Raw genomic sequence first — 23,282 nt, forward strand, 5'->3', positions numbered from 1 at the left:
AGGCCTCCAGGGTCAGGCGCCGGGTGTCAGTCGCTCAGAGCCCCAGCCTCCGGAGATGCCCTCGCTCTGTGCCCCCCTCGCTAGAGGGGCGAGGTGGGAAGGGAAGGCGGAGGAGGGAAAAGTTTGCGGCAGGTAGAGGGGTAAGGGCTGGGCGGCCCTGCCGTCGGGCTGTCCCCCAGGGAGGGGTGGGGGGCCCGGGCCGGCTGCCCTGGCGCGCTCCCGCCAGCCCGCCCTCCTGCCCGGGTTGTTTACATTCCTGGAGTGTCTTTTAAACCCGGGGCTGAGGCCGACTCCCGGCCTTCTCCGGCGGCTCCGGGGCAGTCTCCCGTGAAAATCTGCTGGCGCACAATGGCCGGGAAGGCGGCCGCCCCTCGCTCGCGCCCCCGCTGCTCCGGGGCGGGGAGCCTGCCCTCCGCACCGCGCCCTCTCCCCGCCCGCCTGGCTTCCTGGACAGATGTCCCCGGCGAGGGGGCGACGCGCGCCCGCTGCCCGCGCCCCAGACGCCGAGGCCGCGCTCCCCACTGTTTTCTCCCCTGCCCAGACGCCAGGAATGTGAAACAAGCTTCCAGAGTCCGGCCCCCCACCCCAGCTCCGGCCCCGGCCGGGCCCCCCAACCTCCGCCCGGGCCGGCCTCCCACTCCCCCGGGGCCGCGGCCGCCGCCGCCGCCGCCGGAGACGGAGAGGAAGAAAGAACACGGAGAAATTACTTTCGTATTTGCAACGCGCGCGCGCGCACACACGCACATCTTCCCTCTGGGCTCCCCTCCTGGCCGGGGCAGCCCCGTCCAGGCGATGGCCTTAACGCCCCTCGGGCTTCTCAAGACCTCCGGGAAGCCCCTACACACACCCCCTCGGCGTTCCCCGCTAGTACCCTGCGCCGCGTCTCCCCGGGCAATTCACACACAAACAACTTAACCGCGCCTCCACCTCCCATTTGCCAAAGTGTGTGTTTTCCCTGGAAATTCAGATGCACAACTTAGCACCACCACCCCTTGCCACCCCGAAATCCAGCGCCGTCTCCGGCGGTTCTCGTACACACAGGCGCACAACTTCGCGTCTCCCCGAACGAGGTGAGGGAGACCGAGGTGGTCCTACCCGGGTCCTTCCCTCCCTGCCCGAATCCCGGTCCTGCCCGGGTGTACAGAACGAGGGCTGGAGGCGCACCGGCAGGAGGCGGGCACAGGGTCCGCGCGCGCACAACCTTACTCACGCCCCGCACACCCGAAGAGCCTCGGCCCCCGCGCGCAGCCCAAGCCGGCTCCGCTCAGCCGGGCGTTCGCCGGTCGCCTGGGCCTCGGCCCCGGGCCGCGGAGCAGAGCGCAGTGGAGCTCGGCCGCCGCCGCTCGCCGGGCTTGCCTGGCGCCGTCGGACCCTTCAAGGGAAAAGCCCCCAGCACCCAGCGCCCCACGCTCGCACCCCAAGAGTCCACGGGGAGCGAGAGGAAGGCCCGGGGCCAGTGGGCGCCCGGGTCTGGACCCAAACTTACCCGGCGCTGCGAGCGCCGCTGCCGCCGCGGCCGCTGCCGGGCAGGCCCGGCTCGGGCCGGGAGGAGCGCAGCGAGGGCGCCGAGAACGGCTCCGCTTCGGCTCCTGCTCCGCGCCGACCGGGGCTGGGGTCACCGCGCTGCGCCGGCGCTGCTTGCTCGCTCCGCCGCCGGGTCGCTGCTCGCCCGCCCGCCGCCCCTTCGCCTGCTCTCCCGGGCGCCCGCCGCCGCTCTCTTTTTTAATGTCCACAGACAGTGAAAAGGAACTCGGCGTTAGGGGGTGAGTAAGTGAATCAACTCGCCCGGAGCCGAGCAAGTTGAAGTGTCAGATTACATTGGCTATTCTATTTCCAAAGGGCCCCGCGCCGCCGGCCGCCCGCAAAAGCAGGCGCGGAACCACGGACGGAACGGAGCGCCGTGGCTCCGCCGCCGCCGCCGCCAGCGCTCAGCTTCGCTCGGCTCTCGCTCTCTCAGCGCTCTCGCCGTTCACTCTCCCTCTTTCCTTTTCGCCTCTTTCTCTCCCTCGCCTTTCCTGTCCCTTCTTTTGCTCTTTCTTCCCTGCTCCCTGGTCCCGGCCCTCTCCAAGCTTTCCCCCCTCTGTGGCTCGGAAGAGCCTCGCGCGTCACCCCCCCACCCCGTCACTCACCTCCCTCTTCTCTACCCCTTCCTCCACTTCTCCCTGCCCGCCCCCACCTCCCCGCTCCTGCAAGTTTAGAGTAGGAGAGAAATGCTGAGCCTAGGAAGGGACCCCATCGGGGAGGGGGCAAAAACCACCCGGCACCCCCGGCACCCCCTTGGTTCGCGCGCCCGGGACTAGAGTGCACTTGGGGCCGGGAACGCTGTCAGGTACCCTATTTGGGGGCAAGCGAGTTGCTAGCAAGGATGGCCCAAGCGTTCCCCCGGAGGAGGCTTTGGGGTTGTTCTCAAAGCCCGGGGACTGACTGGTGTGGCGAGCAGAGGACCACCCCCTACACACACACCACCACCACCAAGGACGACGTTGGGGGAGGTTGGAGCACGGTGCCCCCTACAACTGGGAAGGACCAGTGCGAACTGTCTGCACCCTGCCGGGTGCAGGGACGTGTGGATTCCCCGAGGCCGGTCCCGAGCTCCCCAGGCCCAGTGCACGTGGGCGGGGTGGGGGCGCCAGGACCCAGACCCAGTCCCACGTCCGGGGCTGGGCACTGCGCCAGGGGCCGCGGAGAGCTACCGCGCTCACAAGGCGCAGTTGGGTGCACCCACTCGCGGGGTTCCCCTCGCGGAGCCACCCTCGAGAGCATTTAAGTGCGCACCCACCTTGCCTCTCGTCCACTGCCACTCACACGGAAACTCCTACACAAACAGCACACACATTCGCGCCCACACTCAGTTTTACAAACACGCTTCTACACGCGCCCACACACAAACACGCACACACGTACACGTGCCCTTACAAATATACCCGTGTACACGGTCATAACAAGCACATTTACACACACGCAATGGCACACACACATCGCTGTACAACCAAATACACTAAAAAAAAAACAACCAAAAACATGAAACATTCCCCTGTTCATTAAATCCTCACGCTCACATACACACACAAACCCATATCCTCCCCGACTCCCTCTTTCACACCCAGAACCACCCCCCCACACCGCTTGTGATTTGCTGCACCCTCAGTCCCAAATCATAATCGGCGCCCGCGCGGCACGGGTTGGATACACACACTCGCGCGCACGCAAGCACTCTCCTCCCTGCACAGGCGGGGGAGGCTTCGGCCCGGCGCCCGCTTCGGATTCCAGGTGTAGCGGCGGCTCCGCGCTCCGTGTTTTGCAGTCTGCCGCGGTGTCGGAGGCGAGGCGAGGAAGGGAGCTGGAATAACAAAGGCAAGTTGGGGAGAGCGCAAGGGGGCGCAGCCCGGGCCGGGCCGCGGGGGGAGCCCTGCAAGGCTTGGGCTTTGCAGGCTGCGAGGGTCTCGGGCGCCAGGAGCCGGAGGTGGGGAGAGGGGGGGAGGTGGTGAGGGTCGAGGGGCGGGGCCGCGGCGTGACGTCAGAGAACAATGACTCCGCCGGGGGGGGGGGCGGGCACCCGGAGGCAGCCCGGGCGGGGGTCTCCCCCGGGGACTGAGACTAGCGGAAGACGTCCTGGACCCGCTAGGGCCTTTGCCTGATTGACGAGGTCCGCTTCGGAGCGCGGACGTGCCACGCAGACTCGAGGATCGTCCAGGCCTTCTGGGCAGTGATCAGCGCCGACCCTGGGCCAGCGTGAGGGGCAGGCCAGAGTACCCTCCCCCCACCCTATTTAAAAACATCCTTCAGTGGGCATCTCTGACCTCGGCTTGAACTCCTTCAGGGCCGGCTAGATCACTCCTTCCACCACCGAGGGAAAGGAAGCAAAACGAATTTGCCAGCCCTGAATTCATTCGCAGGGCTTCGCTAGTCTGACAGCCAGCGAACTCAGCTTGGATTCCTGAGGGCTCAGAGGACTACAGCTCAGGTCCACAGGGGCGTGGGAGGGGATGCGGGGAACCTGCTTGATATTCCCAGGGGAAATTCTGTCGCCCAGTGCCATTAGATGCAAGGGAAGGCACTCCTTTCCGGGCCTCAGTCTTTCGACCTGTCATATGGACTGTTTTCAAGCAGCTGTTCCTGCACAGGTGGCAGCTGAGCACCCCTGGGGAAGGTGGATGGCATGAGAGCCTTCCAGACCTCTCAGCACACAAGAGAAGCATGGTCCCAGTACATTCCTGTGGGAGTATATTCCTGAGCCCCTCCCCCTCGGCCTCTGGGTGGCCCAGGTTCCTAAGTCAGGACACGTGGTAGCCTGGGAAACCCCTGAAGGCCTGACCCAGGGCTGGAAGGTGTAATTCAGCTGGCTGAGTGGTGGCTGGAGCCCCAGCTGCTCCCCCTGGGAAATCTATAGCATTGTAGCGCCAGAAAGCTATGCCTGCCCCCACCACCCCAGGTCCAAAACGTCAGGACAGAGTTTCTGGGTTTAAGAGCCTGGAGGGCGAGAATCCAGCTTCAGTCAAGAACTAGATGGGTCAGGATGGGTCAGGATGCTCTCCTCTCACCATTTCTGTCCAAATTCCTCAGTGAGTGACATGGGCTCACCACCTCCAGGAAATGAGGAATGGAGGCAGCCTTGGGGGTGATCACTCATGTTCAAAAGCTCCTGTCCAGAAGATACCCCCGACCCCCATTTCCTTTACTTCTGAAAACTAGCATGCTACTGCAGAGGGCAGAGGAGCCAAGCCCAGTATACAAAGCAGGCCCGAGCGAAGGGTAATTTCAACTCTTCTTACCTGAGCAAGCATGACACTTGATGGCAGCAAGTCTGAGAAACCTCACCTGGGCTCTGGGTCTGCCCAGGCCTCCTGGGGATCCTGGCCTCCAGTCCTTGGGACTCAGGCCTTTGCTATCTCTATTCATCTTTCAGGGAAATAACAAGGCAGACTGGATCCCTGTGAGGTCTGGAAAGAAGCTATGACTTATATAGTACCTACTGTGTGCTGGGTACTGTGGCAAGGGCCTCTTAGCATTAGCTCACTAGATTCTCCTCACATTGCCTTGAGTTAGATGCTCTATTACTATCTCCCCTTCAGAGAAAACTGCACTTTGAGTCACTTGGTCAATCAGGATTCAACCTCAGGCTCTCATTAACAAAGTTTCCTGTTGACATCTTAGCCCAGCTCTGCCTCCTTAGCCATAGACTCTCTGTGTGGTCCTGGGCAAGTTGCTAGTCCTCTCTGGGCTTCTCTAAACCAAGGGTAAGGTCTCATGGCAGTGGCCGGGCCTCTTTGGGGATTACGTGTCCTGAGCCTCCACTCTCCTGGCCCTGGCGTCTGTGGGCCTGGAGATCTGGGGGTGAAACAGAGGGGAAAGTGCTTTCACTTCCCAGCCACTGAGAACTGGAAGACAGATCCCACTCAGCCGACGCAGGGCCTGGAAATCACATGGCTCCAGAGGCAGCTCAGTGCCCATCAGGAGGCAGCTCAGTGCCCATCAGGAGCCCATCAGCTCAGTGCCCAGCAGCTCAGGGCCACATCAGGAGGGTGTGGGCTGCACGGGGCCGGCCTGTGGGTGCCAATGCAGGGTCCTGCCCACACCTACCTTCAGAGTAGACTTATGTTTTATTAATTGCCTTGCCTTCCAGGAACCATCAGCAGGAAAGAAGGCCATTGCTTAGGCCTAGGCCTGGGAAGTGGGGAAGCAGGAGGTCTGGGAGGCCGAGAGGAAGGCAGTGGGAAGGGGCTATAGATCCTGGGGGCGCAGAGGACCTGTACAGGGTGCAGTGACTGTGGCCTCCTGGGCTGGAGGCCCTCAGTGGGCTGGGGGAGCAGGGGACTGGCATATGTGGGGGTGAATTCCTACCTCTCCAGGGCTGCCTTCTCTGTCTCCAGGATTCACCCCTCCCTCCCCAAAAGGGAGCCCAGGGACTAAAAGGGCCAAAGGAATGTCCCGTTGTTGTTGTCATCGAGAGCTTCCTGTTTGCCAGGCATTTCTCATTCCATCCTCTCCACAAAAGCCAGAAGGTGTAATTCCCCACTGAGGACAAAGACTCAGAGAGGTTAAATGACCTGCTTAAGGTCTCACAGTTATTCGGTGGGTGGGGCTGAACCTCAGGGTTGAGAATGGGGATTTGCCTTCATTCCTCACCAGGCTATGGTGCAGACAAGGTGACCTTCTGAGTCCTCTGGGGTGGATGGTGGGAGGACTCACTCACCTGCCAGGGAATGATCGGGTCCCCTCCCATGGTAGTGGGGTCATGGGGAGTAGATTTAGTCTTCACACCTTGGTGGATCCAGGAGGCATTTGGTCCCTGCCCAGCTCTGAGGCAGCTGTATGTCTAGAGGTGGGTGGTTGGGCCCAGCAGAGAGCAGATGTGCCCGTCAGCACAGCAGGTGCCCCTGGGCTGCCTCCTCCCTTTATGCCAGTCAGGTTGCCCACTCCATTCTCTGAGGCCACACCTGCCCAGCCTCCTGGCCTTGGCTCTCCAGGCCTTTCCACCAGGTATGCTATCTTCTCAGTTCCCATCATGGACCTCTGCCCCATGGTTCCGGACCCGGCTCAGCCGCCACCCCCTTCTTCTGCTGGGAGGCCTGGGAGAGTCAACGGAGAGCCTGCTTTGGGAGTTGGGACACCTTCGCGCCCAGCCCACCACTGCCCGGCTTGCCATGTGTCGTGAGTGCATCACAGACTCTGTGCTCCTGTTTCCCCATCTGTCAGGTAGGAGAGGGACACAGGATGTTCAATGGTACTTCTGCCTCTGATTAAGCCTTTTTGACTCTTGAGCTATAGTGCACCTCAGGGTTTAGGGGGGCCCTGCTTTGGGGAATGCCCTCCAGGGTCTCCTTTGGCTTTGTAGGGAAAGGAAAACATGTGTATTCAGAGGGGACCGTCCAGGGCTGTGAGTAGGTCATGACCTTAACACCTTGCTTCACAAGGTACCGCTAATCTTCTGAGCCTTGCAATGGCCCTTTTTCCAGTGATGAAACTGATCCCCGAAAGGAGGTGGTGGCTTTCTCATGGCCACAGAGCTGGGAAGTGTCAGAGTGGGAACAAGGGCCAGGGGTCCCGACCCAGCACTCTCTCCTCTGCTCCGGCGCTGCCAGATAGCCATCTGGGAGCTAGGAGGTCCAGCACTCCTGGGGGCCTGGAACAAGCTGCCAGAGGAGGATCAAGCCTCCTCCGTCTATCCTGACAGCTCTGGCACCCTGAGGGGAGTCCCTCCTCTCCGGCACTGGAGGGGGTGGGAGAAGAGCTCAGAGCCTCCATGTCTCTCCTCCTCACCTGGACAGCAGTTTGCCGGCCTCAAGGCTCATACCCGCTTGAGGGCCACATGCCTGTGGCCATGCTGGGTGGCTTTCGGAATTGCCAGCATTCTATACGTGCTCTTACCTCCTCATGCTCTTCCTGCCTCCTGGGACACACCTCTACCAACCTCCAAGGCCACATCCATGGCCACATGCTCAGAGGCCTGCCCTGATACCTCCAGCAGATGTGCTGTCTACCTGGTCTCAGCCCCCACATGCTGTTGCCTCTGCCTTCAGCATCAGCGTTATCATCATAACAATTACATATTAAAGTGTGCTAGACACCAAGTACCTCATGCACACAAACTCCTTTCATCTTCACACGAGCTGATTGTTATTAGTGGTAGTAACGTCTCCATTTTTAGAGATGAGGAAACTGAGGCACAGGGAGTTTCATCTGCCCAGCGCGACACCTCCCTAGACAGGGAAATTATTTTGATGTGCACCCGTCTCCTCCCTGGCTGAGACTGTGGGCCAGAAGATGGCTCACTGCTCTATCCCATCACCCAACAGAGTGCCTGAGTGACTGACAGGCGGTCAAGTACAGCGGGAGATGCAAGGGACACACAAGGATGAGCCAGACCCGGCCCTCCAGGAGCTCATAGGCTATCAGAAAGGATTGCCCCCATCAAATACCACTCTAAAAGTTTGGGGGAAGGAGAGGAGTTGGCATTGAGTGGGGTCTGGAAGGCAAGCTCTGCTGGGGAAACAAATCAGAGTGAGACATGGACCTGCCCAAGTCACACAGCGAGTGTGAGGCAGCAGTGGGCTGGGACCCCAGGCTCCCAGTATGATGTGCCTTCTTGCACCTTGCAGCCAGCTGTAGGGTCCCTGAGTCTGTGCTGTTTTTCAAGGACACACGGTCCCAGATGCCTCCATGATGCTGAGCTGTTCAATGAGTGGCTCTGGTTCTTCTCTCCCCTCTATTAAATTTTTTTTTTTTAAAAAGAAGAAGAAAGAAAGAAATCCAGGCATTGTTCCTGACTGCAGCTGGTGCCAACTAGAATCCCGCTGAACAGAATGGAGCCGAGAGCCCGGCCGCCAGGGGCCTGGCTGCTGACACAGGGCCTTTCTATTTTGCTTTCCCCCCGGGGGCCCAGGCTGACGTTTCGTCCCCTCCATGGGCACCCTCTCCACCTGCCTCCCTGGCCCCAGCTCTGAGTCTCCCGCTGCCCTCACCCCCTTTGCAAAAATCAGATGCCACTTGGGAGGGCTGTGGAGCACTAGCACCCCCTTCCTCATCACCCACAACCTGGAGTGAGCTGGACCCCCTCCCTGTCCCCCACTCTACCAAGGCGGGGGGCTTCGGATGCCTGTCTAGGAGAGTGGCAGAAATCCTTTCTCCATGGAATCATTTGGAACACTGGTTTGATTTCAGAATCTACCAGGATTTTTCATCCCACCCCCACCTGACTTGGCAAGTGCCAGTCCAAGCTCACCTGTTAAGGCAATTTGCAGCAAGGAAGGTGTGGGGGTTGGCGGGGGCTAGGGTGCTGGTGGCAACAAACGGCTCTGCAGGCACAAAAATGCTTTCTAAAGTTCCTGGTTTGCCTGCTGCCTCTGCTCCAAGAGACTTGGTCTTTGGAGGAAGAGGATTCCCCAAACTCTCCCTTGCTGCCTTCATTTCAGCTTCCCCTCCCTGCCCCTTTAGAACCTTGAGTTCCGTTTGGCAACATCCCCTACCTCTGTTCTCCAAAGAGCCAGTCTGACCCAGATTACCCCAAGCATCAGCCCAAAGAGAGCAGCAGCCTGGCCACTATCCCATGTGCACTGGGGATTGGCCTGGCCATCAAAGCCAGCTTCCCGAGCATCCCCTTTCCTGCTCTGGGTATAGCACCTTGGAGTTTGTAAAAAGCACTTTATGTCTTACCTGAGTGCCATAGGCAGCCTCAAGAGGCAGGCGGAGATTGCACAACCCACTTTGTAGAGAAATAAACTGAGGGTTCAAGGGACCCAGTGGTTTGGCCAAGGTCTTACAGGAAGGGGCAGAATTGGTATTTGAACCCGGTCTTCTGATTCCATGTCACTAAGCAGGCATGGGGACCTGAGTGGTAATGGTCTCAGAGGATGGCTCATCAAATGTTGCCACAGGATGGGATCCCAGACACACTGATTCATCTAACAAATGTTTATTGACTCCCTGCAATGTGCCAGGCGCAAAACTAGGCACTGGGGATCCGACAGTGAACAAAACAGATGGGGTCTCTCTGTTACAGAGGTTATAGTTTGTTGGAGGAGAGACAGCAAACAGACTGTGTAGGAAGGTGTCCCTGTCCCCACCAGCCCAGCGCATATGCCCCAGAAGGAGCCCTGGCCAGGAGGCTGGAGACACAGGTTCTGGTCCCAGTGTTGTCCCCAACTCCCCGTGCGATGTTGGACAAGGCTTTCTACCTGTGAAATCTGCAAACATGTGGCACCTTACACATTTCCCCGGGTTCCTGCCCTACTCCCAGCTTCTGAGTCAAGTGGTTAATGATTTCCTAGCATGAATAATTACTCTGATTAATTTTTTCTCAAACCTGACTTTTCATCAGCTCTCAGAAGCCAGAAAGGGGCTTCTGAGGTCATCGAAGCGAGAACCCCTAGGTCTCATTCTTCTCGGGAGGTGACTATCTCTGCTTGCATCCTTCCGGGAATGGGGAGCTTGCTCCCTCACACGGCAGACACTGCTCAGTGATGTGCTGGTAAGTGCTTAACATCTGGCTCTCCAAAATGGGGAAAACCTGATGGATAGCGTTTGCCGATTTCCATGTTGTAAATACTCCCACTGTGGCCAATGTCAAGCCTCTGACTTAACATCACGCAACTCACAGAGTTCCAGAAAATTTAGCCATCGCCTCTTGGGAGCCGGTCTGAGCCGGCTCCAACACACCACTGGCCTGCCCCACAGAGAAGCCCTGTCCAGCTTTACGTGTTGGGAATTTCTTCCTGGTATTGAGTGAAACATCTAATTCTCAGGAGCTCCAGCGTGAAGGTCCTGAGCTACTTCTCTGGGGTGTCATAGGACAAGGGGTTCCCTGGGCCCCCATGAAGCCCTTCAGAGAGTAGGAGGAATTGATTCTGTCTCCCCGTGACAGGGGAAGTTCCTGGGCCAAGTGGGGTCAGGGTATACTCCCCCTCCCCCTCTGCGTCTCCTTCCTCCCTCCCTTTCACAAATATTTATTGGGCCTCTGTGACCCATCAGGCACCTGCTAGATGCTGTGGCCCTGGCCACCCATGTCTTTGCTCACACTGGACCCTCCAAGCGGAAAGTCTTCTCTCTCGGCCTGTCCACCTTGGAGGCTGTGCTCAGATGTCACCCACTCTCAGAAGCCTGCCCCGCCCTCCACCCCTTCCCCTCCCAAGGCAGGCAGGCGCCTGCCCTCCCACAGCCTTTCTCGGTCCCTGTTTGCCACTTATCACTTTCTACCTTGGATTACAGTTATCTGTGTACTCGGCTTATCTCTCTGCCAGACTGAGAGGCAGCGGGCTTGCTGAAGGAGCGTGGACTTTGGAGCCCCGTGGCTGGGCCCCGAATCCCAGCCTTGCCGCTTATGGCTGTGAGTCCTAGGGAAGCTGCTACTGCCGTGTGGAGCCTCAGCTTCCCTATCTGTAAAGTGGGGCGGGTCATAACTCCTTCCAAGGTGGTCTGACCGTTAAACGGGATTAGAAATGTAACTCCCCTTTCCTGTTCCTGTCTGGGACTCCCATCTCTGGGGGACAGAGATTGTGTCCGGTGCTGTGTGTCCTCCTGGTTATGACAGCAGTATAAATATTAACAACAATGGTAAACACATATAGCAGTGTGACTACGTGCAGGGTGTTGTTCTAAGAACTTAGGCGTGCTAACTCATTTCATTCTCACAACAACCTTGTGGCATTGGAACTATTCCTCCCACTGAGAGATGAACAATCTGAAGCACAGAAAGGTTAGATGACAAGCCCAAGGTCACATAGCGAGTGGGAGAGCTGAGATTTGAATCTAGGAAAATCGGCTCTAGGGCCTTGGCTGTGGGACACTCTATTAAATGGCCATGGTTGAAGGGCTTGGAGGGGCTTAGGGAGCCATTGGGGGGGGGGCTGTCCATGGGGTACCCCGGCCTGTTGACATTCTTGTCCTGTTCTGTGGGGTCACGGTGGACAGAGAAGCTCCTGGTCTGTCCTCTAGGACCTCTGGGCAGGTAAAGTGGTTAGTGCCGAAGAGAGGATTGTCTCTAGGTCCCTAGGGGCAGGGGCCCGAGAGGCCACTAATGGATTAGGCAATTAGGCAATCAGAGAAGGCTTTGTGGAAGAAGTGGCATTTGTAGTGGGCCTTGACTGATGAAGATCTGGGTGGGGAGGGACAAGGCAGAACAGTAGGAGCAAAAGTGCAGAGGTGGAAGAGGTATATTAGGAATTCACTTAGGTGTCAGTCTAGACATTCTCCTGTGTTCCGGTCAGTAGGTAGAGCAGATAAGGTGAATATGGGGAAGGGTGTGTTAGTCGTCCAGTCTGTGATTCAGAAAAAGCGGAGGAAACTGTTTCAGGGGCTCTGAAAGCCAGGACAGGCCCTGAAGAACTGAGAGCCACTTGGGCTGCCCTAGGGGCCAGATTGGCATTTTGCTTCTTTATAAGCTATTCTGAGTACTCAGAGTCCTGGGTTCCTGAATCCAGCTCTGCCTCTTGGTTATATCCCTCCGTTTCTCAGAGCCTTAGTTTCCCCATAGGCAGAATGGGCATGAAGAGTGGACTTGGGGAGCCAGTAGAAGGAGGCAACAGGGCTGCTGGTGAGGCCCTGCCCGACACTCCTGTGGTAGGAAGTGGGTGGGAGGTACGTGGAGCGGGGGGGGGGGGCAGGGGAAGCCAGGGGGGGGGGGGGGGGAGGAGCTCCATGTGCGTGGCCAGAGAGTGCCAAGCCTGCCAAGTTGGCTCAGGTTGTGCCTCGTGATTCTTCCCACACCACATGCTCCATTTTCCCGGCATTGCCAAAGGCTGCCCAGCTCTGCTGGCTTAAAACCAATCTCCCTCCGAGGCTTCTGCAAGGACAGCACCTGGCAGGCTATGGGCTGACCCTGCCCCTCCGGCCGGCCAGCCTTGAGCCCACTAGGCCCCTCCAGGTAGCGCTAATTGTACTAATGAATGCTTTGGGAGCATTCATTGTGTGCCAAGGGCTGTTTTAAATGCTTCCATTATATTAACTAATTTAATCCTCACAACCACGCTGATGACACCCATCTTGGGCGAGGAAACAGGCAGGGACAGGTTGAGCCTGGTGGTCCCACTGCAGTTGCATGGCGGGAAGGGTGAAGCCTGAGGGGTGCAGAGAGCCCGCAGAGCTTGGCAGCAGGGCCCGCAAGGTGCAAGTCTGCACGCCTTCTGGTTGTTTCCCTGTGCGGGGACCCTTACACTTCTCCTTTCTGCTCATTTCCAAGTTCACAAGCGGGTCCTCTGTCCGCACGCATGCACGTATGCCCGCACACTGGACACCACGGTTGTGCAGACGCAGAGACAGTCCCCCATGAGTCTCGCTGTCACTGAGTCACGTCCACGGGTACAGGCAGTGTGCCCACCCTGCCACAGACATGCACACCCTCCCACACGCGCACGCACGCACACGCACACACGCTCCTGTGTCCCCCAAATGACCTGGTGGGATCTGTGAACTCACGTTGCCTCCCCCTGGCCTCCAGCCTCTGCGGATGGCTCTCTGGCCCAGGCATCTTCATTCGTGTCCCCTCGAGCCCATGACTCCAGAATGTGTGCACTGTGCAGGTCCCGCCCAAATCCTTGCCCTGCTCTGCCTCCCTCTACAGGAACTGGGCCTCAGGGGTGTGGTAGGGGCTTGGGGGTGGCTGGTTACCCTTCCCCCAACCTCAGGGGCTGCAGAAGGAGCAGCAGGAAGAGGAGATAAATTAATCCTGGCCTCCCCTCCCCCGGGCTCTCTGTGATGCTAATTCTCTCCGCCTTTGATCCAGCCCAGGCCCCTAACTCTGAGCAAGAACAGGCGCTGGGTCTGCCCCGAGATTAGGGCTGCCCTGGGTGAGGCCCCCAAGCATAGCCCCCCAGGCAGCAGGTTGGGATTTTTCTCCTGGGGAGGGGGTCTTGGGGATTAGAACTCTGGTTACTGACCCTGGCCTTTACAGCACACTCCCCTTTGCAAGAACTTTCTCATTCTCGCTCCTCTCCAAGGGACCCTGTGGTTCCCATTTTACACCAGAGCAGAATGAGGCCCAGGGACAAAAGGAGTCCAGAAGCTTCAGGCCAGTGAGTGGTGGGGTCCAGACCTGGAGCATAGCTCTCCCAACCTCCAGTCTCGCCCTGTTTGCTCTGGGGTTTTTTGTTCCGGTGAGTTTTTAAAAAACCACTCTTATGGAGGAGTCACTACCTGCCAGGAGCTGTGTCTTAAGGAGCCCTTGTGCCATCCAGCTCTCAGATCAGCTCTGTGGGGTCCCACTTTACAGGTAAGGGAGTGCTCCACGTCCCTGTCCCACGTCGGCAGAGTCTGGATTCAAAGCCAGGACACAGGCCACCTGTAGTCCCTCACTGTGCAGAAGGGACAGTGAGACCCAAAGAGCAGAAGGGACGTGTCCAATCCTGTACAGGAAGTTGAATGGGCATTCATCCCCTATCTTCCTAACTACACTTGGTCTTGTTCTGGAAATGTCTGGAGTCTTCTATGGACCCAGTGGAGCTGGGACAAGAGTTCAGACCCCATGCTGCGCCCCGCCCCCCCCCGAGGACAGGGCTCCCTGTGAGTATGCCAAGCTCAGGTAATCACATAGGGGCATCTCAGCCAAGCCGGCTTCAGAACAGCCCTGTAAACTTGCACATAAATACAATTAAAACGTTTATTACGTTCAATTTCATACATATGAAAGACTGTAAGCTATGAAACTCATTACAGTGAACACTCATGACCATCACACTGAAGAACTGGAGCATTACAGACACCTCCCAGAGGGAACCAGTACCTGCAGCTCAGTCATGACTCCCTTCCTCGTTTGAACAAATGGTTGGAGCACACGGTGCGATCCGCGGCTAACCACTTTTGAGACAGTGAATCACACGCTGCATTCCCAGGAGGAGTGCCTTCTTTAAAGGGACAGGGGGAGCTTTGAAGAGTAACTTGAGCCCCCATGTGCCCTCCTCCTCAGGGGTTGCCATCTGCACCTGTTATTATGCTTTGGGGGGTATCTGCAGTGTGGTACCCTATTTTGCCCTCCCCAGAGAGTGTTCTGAAAGGACATTTCTTCCTGGTGTGGCCAGCAGAAGTAGGGCTGGGGGCCCCCCGGGCAGCTGGGCATTCCCTGAACAAGGCATACCATCATGACTTTGTCTGAGCTGTTCCCTTTACCGGGAATGCCTTTCCATCTAGTCTGCTTGGGAAAATCAGCTCCTAGGTTCAGCTCCAAGGTGTCATTTGTTGGGAGGCCTTCCTTGTGAACCCCGTCCTATGACCCCCAGCAGAGTTGGGTGTGCCCTCCTCTACCACATCTGAGTCATTGGGTACCCTTCTGTCAGGCTTATCCCAGAGCAAATGTTCTAGTAGCTGCCAAGAGCAGCCTTCTTCCCTAGATCCCAGGCACAGCTGGCTGTCCCACTGGGGCGGGTGCTTCCAGAGCGACCAAGACAGAATCAGGGGGAAGGTGACAGCACAAGGACCTCCCTGTGGCACTCCAGAGGCTGGGATCTCAAACGTCCCACTGGGTTTGCTCCGAGGCCTGTCTGGATGGAGGATTTGGAGGCAAGGCCGGGAGGAGACTGCCCGGGGCTAGGGGCTGCATTTACCCATTTGCTCTGTTGATGTGTGTGTGTGTGCACGACACCTGTGCAGGTCAGTGGGTGTGGGCACAGGAGTGCACATGTCCACCAGTGCTTACACATGTGTGTGCACACACGTGGCTCCACGTCCACAGGCCCTGGGCCACTTGCTCTTCCTGCTTTCAGCCCCCCCCGGACAAGCCTGTTTTCTTCTTAGTATCACGCAGCACAAGCCTACGGAGGACCTGCTGTGTGTCAGACCAGCGGGGTTGGCTGCGCACTGGGGGGACAAGCCTGACAGAGGGTTCGCACACCGTCTTGCTGTCCCCTTCTGCGCTCTCGCATGCACTAGCCCTAAAGCCAGGTGCCACCTCCACTTCCCAGTTGAGGCCTCCGAGGGCCTCAGAGAACAGAGAGGGACGGCAGGGGAGATGGGAGGCTGAGACCAGAAGCCCTGAGGCTGGGGCCCGATTCTCGGTCCCGGGTGCCAGGGGCCTGCCAGAAACCCCTACTTGCAAGGGACTCCTGGCACAGGGAAGAGCCACCCAGAACCCTCCCCGGCACCCTCGTTTCCTCCTGTTGGCCACCGCACTTGGGGGTGCCATTCCCTGAGCATCCTGTAGGAGGGCGCCATAGCTGTTAGCTGCAGCAGGGATGGGGGGAGCTCGGAGCTGAGTGGGATGGGATGGGACAGCCTCAAACTGGGGACTGGTCACCCCCACATTCACACACAGAAGCCTCTACGCACACGTGCACAAGTGTGTACTCACAAATACATGTCCACGCATGCATGCATGCATGCCCAGAGAGGCAGTGCCAGTTGCCCACTGCTCGCCTTCTGCCTCCTGGTTCCGGTTTGCTCCTCTAACTCAGGCTGCCCTAAAAGGGACCCTATGGCTGTCCGCTTTCCTGAGTGCCTTCCATCTGAGAATCAAGACCCCGGTGGCTGAGGAAGATGATTGTAGGGGGATTTGGTGCTCCTTTTGGAGCATCATTGGCCTGCCCTTTCAGGAGGGAGGGTGACGTGGGTTAGCCTCTGTGAATGGAGGGAGGGGGGAGCAGGGAAAGGGATGATCGCTGCCTTTCCTTCCCCACCACCCATTGCACCCCGGAGGTCCTGAGTGAAGGTCTCTTTTCCGTGATAAGGGTGGCACTGTGGCTTGGCAGTCAGAATCTTTGGCTCTGGACTCTGATGGCCCCGGGTGAATCCAGGATTCCTCACCTCTAGCTGTGGGGTTGTGGGCAGGTCGCTTCACCCCACTGAAGCTCCATCCTGAACTTGTACCAAGAAGATGAACGCACTCACTTCACAGCGTTTGGAGATGATGGGCCAGACCCGGGCCTGGGAAACGGCAGCGGGGGTGGTCCGGGCTTGTTCTTGTAAATGCCATGCAAAGCCAAACTGTGTTGTGTCCAGACCACCTGAACCACAGGACCTCGGCCTGCCTCACAGCCTGGGGAAAACCGAACTCCAGTCCAGGCTCTGCTTTACCAGTGGGGTGACCTTGGGTGTGACAGGGGCCCCCTCCGACCTCAGCATCCTCAGCCCCAAAAGAACATACTTATCTGAGGGGCACATGGGGCTAGAATGACCGATCAGGTGGGAAGGAAGGGCCTTGCAAATCACAAAGCTTGTGTCGCTTTTGAGGATGCAGGTGCGGGGGACAGGGACCCATCGCCCCTCAGTGGGACCCCATCCTTCTACACCCACACCCAGCATTCTGGCCCCTAGCTGGGCTGAGAGCTGCATGTCCCCCCACAGAGGAAAGAGCCGTGTTTGTCTGGGGACCACTCTGAGCCCTGCGCCCGCCCTCTGCAGGCCTCCGGAGCTGCCAGGTGGGAGAGCCCTCATGCGGGCAGTCTGAGGCCCCTTTGAAGCCGGGAAGTTTGTACTGAAGGGGCAAAGGCAGCTTGGATTCAAAGTATCTCTCTTGGCCTTTAATTACCCTTCTTCACCCATAGGTGGAATTTCCACTCCAAGAGCCAAAGAGAGGCACGGGCGCGGGCGCTGGGGGCCGGTTTCCCCTGCTGCCTTTGTGTGGCGGCCGCCAATGCAGCCGTGGCGCGCAGCTCGGGTTTCTGATTTTAATGATTTCCTGAATTCATTCTGCTTCCTACCTCGGGGAAAGGAGGAGAGGTGATCCTCTTGAAAATTCACATAATTGCTTTTATTTGATTTTTATTAAAATGCAGTCAGGAATAATGTGATTGCCCCCTTTATTACGTTGTTCATCAATCTGGCATGGGGAATCAGCTTGGAAAAACAGTGGGTGCAGGAGCAGACATGGCCCTTGTGGTGGGCTTGGGGGCTCGCCCCGACTGGCCAAGTTGCACTGGGGGAGCCACAGCCTCCCTGCCTCCGCCGCTGCTGCCATCTGGGGAGGTGAGCCGATGCCCCACTAAGCCTGCCGAGTGGCTTGTGAGTGTGGAATGCTGGGAGCACGCTGTGCGTGTCCTCCCCAGCCCCACCCCTCCTCCTCCCGGCTTCCTCTTCCCGCCTCTGAGTCCCCAGAGGCTGAGAGGGGTGGTGGTCTGAACTCCTAGCAAGGCTTGCCCTGCACTTTCTCCCCTGTGCGACCCACCCCCCCTCCGCCCCCATCAGAGCCTCCGTGCTGGTCTTGGGGTCCCAAGGCTCAGGGCCCTTAGTCTAACTTCGAATGGCCCACCCAGTCAGGCTACTCCCCTGCTCGGAAACCTTGGTGGCTTGCAAAGACCCCTTTCCGGCCCCGGGCCATTGGTTGTGGGACCTTTGCGTGCAGTGGAAAGAGGCCAGACCTCTTGTCAGCCCAGATTGCAATCCGTGCTCTGCTTTCTGCAGTAGGATACTGGGCAAGTCACTCCTGCCCAAGTGTCAGCTATTGATTAAGGAAATGGGAGCACCAACATGTTCTGGATAGAAGCCCTGAGAATGTAGGATGGTGAACAGGCAAGTACAAGGGTATCTAACTCATAGAGCATGTGTGTGTGGTGGGGGGAGGGATCATTTGACTTGGCCCAGCAGGTGCCTGGGGTGAGAGGAACAGCAGGCCCAGCAGAGGTGGCCACTGTGACCTTGACAGTCCTCTTGCCCTCACCCCCTGTATGGCCCTCTCCTTCCAGTGGATGGTTCTGGATGAGACTGGGCTGGAGCTTGCAGCCCAGCAGGTGAGAGCAGGGCCTCCTTGTCTCCCTGCCCTTGCCGCGCTGGCTTCCTTTTGTAGACAAGGTAACTGAGACTCAGAGTGGGTCAGTGAAGGGTTTAGGGCGACCCAGCTAGGAAGTGTGAGGTCTCTTGGGCACAAGAAGCTAGGAAGGCTGACAACCCGGGCCACCCCTGCAGCTGTTGGTGAGATGCTTTGAGGGGCTGTGTTTGGCAGGTGGCCGTGCCAGGCAGAGCTGCCCGGTGGCCTGGAGTGTGGGTGGGGACCATGGGCGTCCGCTCAGCCTCCAGCTGGTCTCTCTGGGGTGGTCTGCCTCCACTGGGGCTGGCTGCGCAGGGAGTCAGGGAAGCATGGGGCGTGTGGAGACATCCGCTTTGAGAGCCCCCGGGGGGCTTTTAATTTCTGCGTAAAGCCCATCTTCACTTAAAAAAAAAACAAAAACACACACAGACAAATCTTTGTTGTCTGTTACAGTTTTCTTTTTTGTGTGTTTGTTTAGATGCAAGTCACTTGGCAGTAGATGTAGCCAGGGGAATTCAAAGAGCGAAGGCAGTAGATTTAGAAATTCAACTGTGGGGCCCTTGAGGGCCAGTCTGGTTCCTCCATGTGGCTGAGCACTCAGTACAGGGCATGGTGTGCTGCTTCCTCCACAGTCTGCGCCCCCCACCCCCGGGCTGTGCGAAGCCATGACCCCCTTCCCCCCGCAGTGTGCCTCCTCCTGTGAGGCCCAGGCCACACCAAGTCTCCCTGTACCTGCTCCCCCTCTGGGTTCTCGAGACCTACCTGCTCACTCTGCCTGCCTGCCCCAGGGGACAGGTGCGTGCCCAGTCTCTCCAGATGGGCTGTTGAGTCTGTCCAAGAGGGCAGGTCACTTCTCAGTCGTGGAAAGCACTGTGTAGGGAGCTGGGAAGGACCTCTAGAGTCTCAGCAGAGGAAACCCCAGTCTTGAGAGGTAAAGGGTGACCGGTGGTTTCCCAAAGACTGTGGAGTTTCCTGGGCTGCAGACGTTCAGGGCTCAACTCGACAGTCTTGGTCACCCTAGCTAAAGCCACTCACTCCGGGCTGCCCAGGAAGCGCATGCTCTGGAGCCTCCCTATTCCCAGGCCAGCCCCACGTCCTGATGCTATTACCATAGACAGCACCTCTATTTGGGGAAGGGGGGGCATGGGCCCACTGGGGCAGAGACTGGCCCAAGGCCATTGGTGAGTTGGCTGCAGAGCTAGACAAAGAGACGATCTGACCTTGGAGCCTCTGGCTGGTTCCCATGCCCAGACCCACTGCCTCTCTCAGAGCAACTTGTGGTGGGAGACAAAGCCCAGAAGAGGGCAGACACCCCAGGAAACAGCCAACGCTGGGGGTTGGGGGTGGGGGAAACTCGCTGAGCCTTGGAACCCTGTGGTGGTCTGAGGGCCTGGCACCACAAAGCCCTGCCCTCCACTCAGCAATTGCAGGGGCTGAGTCGGGCTGTGCCCAGATGAGCAGAACCCCCTTATCAGATCTCCGTTTCTCCCCTCTGCCTGGCCTCCACCCCCAGCCTGAGCCCTTTCCTCTGTAGCGGATCTCCTTCCCTGTCACCGGCACACGCAGCAGAGCAAGCACCCAGAGGTTGGTTTCTGTTGCTTTAAAAAAGTTTCCATTTGATGAGGGGGTGAGGGGTTGTTTGCTGGGCCTGCAAAGCCCCTCTATGGGCTGCAGCTAGGGGGATCGCGGTGGATTTGAGGCTGGCAAAGGCTGCACCCACAGCCCTGAGCCTTTGGATCCTGTGCAAAAGGCAAGGGGTGTGGGCTCCGGGGTGGGCAGCACCCACTCTCTGCTCACTCCCACAGGCACCTGTGAGGTCAGGGGACTTACTCTCCATTTCCCACAGCAGGCTGCTGAGGCTCAGCCAGGGTCGCTGGGGCCTGGGGACTCTGGACTGGTAGTCTGGGCTCTACCCACGGCTTGGTGCCGCCGTCAGAGCTTACCATTCAACGTCTTCCTTCCTTACCTGTCAGGCTCTCCTCAGGCAAGGGACATAGCTTTCTGAAACTTCTGCTCTAGGCTTGCGGCCCCTCTGTGGAGAGTATATGAACTCTATCCAAGTCACCAGAGCTGGATTCGAATTTCAAGTCCTCCTGCTGTGTGACCTCCGGCAAGTCACTTAGCCTCTCTGAGCGCCAGATGGCTTAGCTATCAAATGAGAAAGTTGGAGGAGTCCCTGAGAGAGCCTGATGGACTCGGAGAGCCCTGCCCTCCACTCGGCAATAGCAGGGCAAAGCAAAGCAACCTTTGTCTGCTTAACAAGGGCCTCGGAAAGTTTCAATTGTCAGTCTGGGGAAAATGGCTGAGGTGATAGGGAGCTACGGAAGGTGGGTGAGCAAGGGAGTGCCATGATCAAAACCAGGTTCCAGAAGGATCATGTCGGCAGCAGAGTTGAGGAGTACTACAAGGGAGAAATGGAAGCCAGGAGGCTGTTGACGGGGGTTTTGACCTCCTTTTCAGAAAAATAAGATGACCCCCCCTCTCCCCACCAAGAGTCATGGAGACTGTTCCACCTGGCCTGGCACCAGACTCTTGCCCAGGACAGGTTCCCTGCCCTTGGCCTCTCCCAGGTTCAGCTGTCATGCCCCATGAGAGGAGGAACAGGGCATCTAAAGGGGGTCCTGAACCCCAGCCACCCCAACAGCCAGGTGTGAGAGGGGGCTCCTCCTCTTCCCAGTGGCCCCAGGGTCCCTGACAAGTGTTGGTAATCCAGGCCCATCTGAGAACCGTGGTTCCCATTTCTCATTGAACTCCATCCACTGGGTTTCCTACCTCTCACTTCAAGCCTCCTGACACAACCCCAGCCCTTGAGACAACTCTCTCTGAGCCCTCACTTATGGTGAAGAAATCCCTCCCGCCCCCAGAACAGGGTAGTAGCTGGTACAGCCTGTCTGTACTTTCGTCACCACACCTCCGGCCTCTCCCACATCCAGAGCAGGGCAGGGAAGCTCAGAAGGCCAGGGAGCTCAGTGGGGTGGGGGAAATCTCCTTTTGTGAAGGAAGCACCTTTTTTGTAAAGTGAATAATTCCCCTGATGTGTGTCTCTCTGAGAGTATCACAGGCTTTCTTAAAGATGAACCATCCTCTACCACCCGGGGTTGGGTTTCCCTGGGGATAAGCCATAGATGGAAGTAGCAGAGGAAACCAGAACACTAGAGGAAACTTTACTCTTCCCCTTCTCCTGAAATTTGTCAGATGGAGAGTATCTCAGCCTGTTTAGGCTGTTATAACAGAATACCCCAAATTGGGAGGCTTGAACATTTATTTCTCACCGCTCTGGAGGCTGTGAGGCCAAGATCAAGGTACCTGCAGGTTTTGTGTCTGGTGAGGGCCTGCTTCCTAATTCACTGTTAGCCATTTTCTCTCTGAGTCCTCACAAGGTGGAAGGAGCTCTCTGGGGTCTCCCTTATAAGGCACTAATTCCAACATGCTCCTCCCTCATGACCTCCTCACCTCCTAACACCATCATCTCAGGGGTTAGGATTCAGCCTAGGACTTTGGGGGGACACAAGCATTTGGACCATAGCAATCTTGCACTCACAAAGGTTCTTTATTGGCAGGAGGGAAGTGTTTGAGTCTAATGATTGCCATTGTACCCATTTCCCAGACAGGCAAACCAAGGCCTAGGCACCCAGGCTTCCTTGCTTGTATTCAGAGGCTGATTTTCTGGACCTTGGTCAATAGCAAACATCTTTCTCTGCCAGCTTCCAAGGCAGCCCTTCCCTGCCGCCCCCACTGCCCTTAATTCCTGGCCAGCGGGGAGTCTCTTGCACAAGAGGAAGGACACTATTCTGCACCAGCCCTGTGCCTGTTCCTGCCATGCTGGGTTCCTTTACTGCCCACATGCTCATTCCTGTAATAAAAATACTTCCCCAATTAGTTCTAATTTTAACTCTCATTAGGACCCACATCACCTGTAAGGCTGGCAAGCAGATGCCCCAGGAATGCGCCCGCCTCGCCCTCTCTCCTGGTGTCAGGGAGGGGGTGCTCAGTGGATGCCCTGGGCACCCTGCTTTGCTGTCTGACATTCTCCATGGCTCTTACCCGCTTCGGGCCTCTCCTTCGTCACTGCAGTGCCTGGCTTGTGGGGTTGTAGGGATCAAAGCATAAAGGGGCCGGGGATTGGAAGCCCTTTCTGTGAGTCAGCACCAGGCTGGTACCTGCTGTAGGGCCTCACTTTGTCTTCACAGTAGCCCAGTTGCCAGACCTAGAATGGGCTTCATAGTCCCACTGACTCCCCACCTACGATCTGAGGGGCTTCTGTACAGGAGCATTTTCCCAGAGATTACACTGCTTATTCCCCTGCTGACTAAGCTTTTGCAGTCCTTTACCTGAGGGGGTGTGGGGGTGGGGGCTGTAGCAGAAACTGCGCCAAGCCCAGTACTCTCTCTGGTCGTCTCACCCAGGATGCTGTAAGGTAGCATGGAGGGCCTTCTGCACAGGCCTCAGCATGCCTGGGATACCAGTCCTGTGCCGGGTCCAGCCTCATGCCCAGTGAAGCAGGACACAACCCGGGATGTGGGGTGCTCCCCGTCTTAGCGCTGGAGGGCCTCCCCAGTGCCCAGACAGACTGCAGATCAAGGCCCTGCCCTATTCCTGGGCGCGGTAAACTTCTCCCTTCCTGAGGCTGACGGTGACAGCCTGATGATGATGGAGGTGGGATGGTCAGAATTTAGTTTCTCGAAAGAAAAATCTAGAAGGTGTATTTCCTGCAGCTATCCATGTTGGTAGAGCCTCATGCCCCTGTCATAGTACTCTTAGCCCCGTTGGACAGATGAAGAGACTGAGGCTCATAGAGTGTGATTGTCTAAGGACATCTTTCTTGGAATGTGTGGGCCAGGGACAAGAACCTCTGCAGTGTCTTGCCTTTTTCATGCCTCCTTGACTGTCAGACAGCCCCACGTCGGGGACAGATGGGACAGTAAGGCCCACTTGGGCAAGTGGCACAGCTAGGAAGTAAGGGAGGACTCCAACTCTGTACCAGGAGACATCAGGCCAGCCGTTGCTTGGCCCAAGCTGCCCATGGCCCAGCCACCATCCCTCCTTCTTCAGCCTCCAGCCTCCAGGTTCTGGTTCTCCTCACCAGTGTCTGACAGCCCTGATCAGCTGCAGAGCCCAT

General features: G+C 57.8%; 1 protein-coding gene and 1 long non-coding RNA gene across 8 annotated transcripts in view; one reads left to right on the forward strand and one right to left on the reverse strand.

Annotated features, from left to right (window-relative positions):
- The window catches only part of ZMIZ1 (zinc finger MIZ-type containing 1), a 232,484-nt gene extending 230,970 nt beyond the window's left edge, over positions 1–1,514 (reverse strand). For all 5 annotated transcript variants that reach the window (XM_025850356.2, XM_025850357.2, XM_025850358.2 and 2 more), the window contains exon 1: positions 1,487–1,514. The gene's annotated coding sequence lies outside the window, so the exon portion shown is untranslated. The remainder of the gene's footprint in view (positions 1–1,486) is intronic.
- A 2,035-nt stretch (positions 1,515–3,549) lies between these two features.
- The window catches only part of LOC141370303 (uncharacterized), a 38,992-nt gene continuing 19,259 nt past the window's right edge, over positions 3,550–23,282 (forward strand). The window contains exons 1-6 of one of the 3 annotated variants that reach the window (XR_012374209.1): positions 3,550–3,964; positions 4,564–4,752; positions 5,871–6,037; positions 6,468–6,696; positions 9,818–9,967; positions 10,705–11,158. This is a non-coding gene — a long non-coding RNA (uncharacterized lncRNA). Of the gene's footprint in view, positions 3,965–4,563; positions 4,753–5,870; positions 6,038–6,467; positions 6,697–9,817; positions 9,968–10,704; positions 11,159–23,282 lie in introns of those variants that run through there. The other 2 variants (XR_012374211.1, XR_012374210.1) reach the window with 2 other exon arrangements.

Source organism: Callorhinus ursinus, unplaced genomic scaffold, assembly GCF_003265705.2.
Source record: "Callorhinus ursinus isolate GAN/ISIS: 27379988/994484 unplaced genomic scaffold, GSC_fseal_2.0 scaffold31, whole genome shotgun sequence".
Classification (NCBI taxonomy): Eukaryota; Metazoa; Chordata; class Mammalia; order Carnivora; family Otariidae; genus Callorhinus; species Callorhinus ursinus.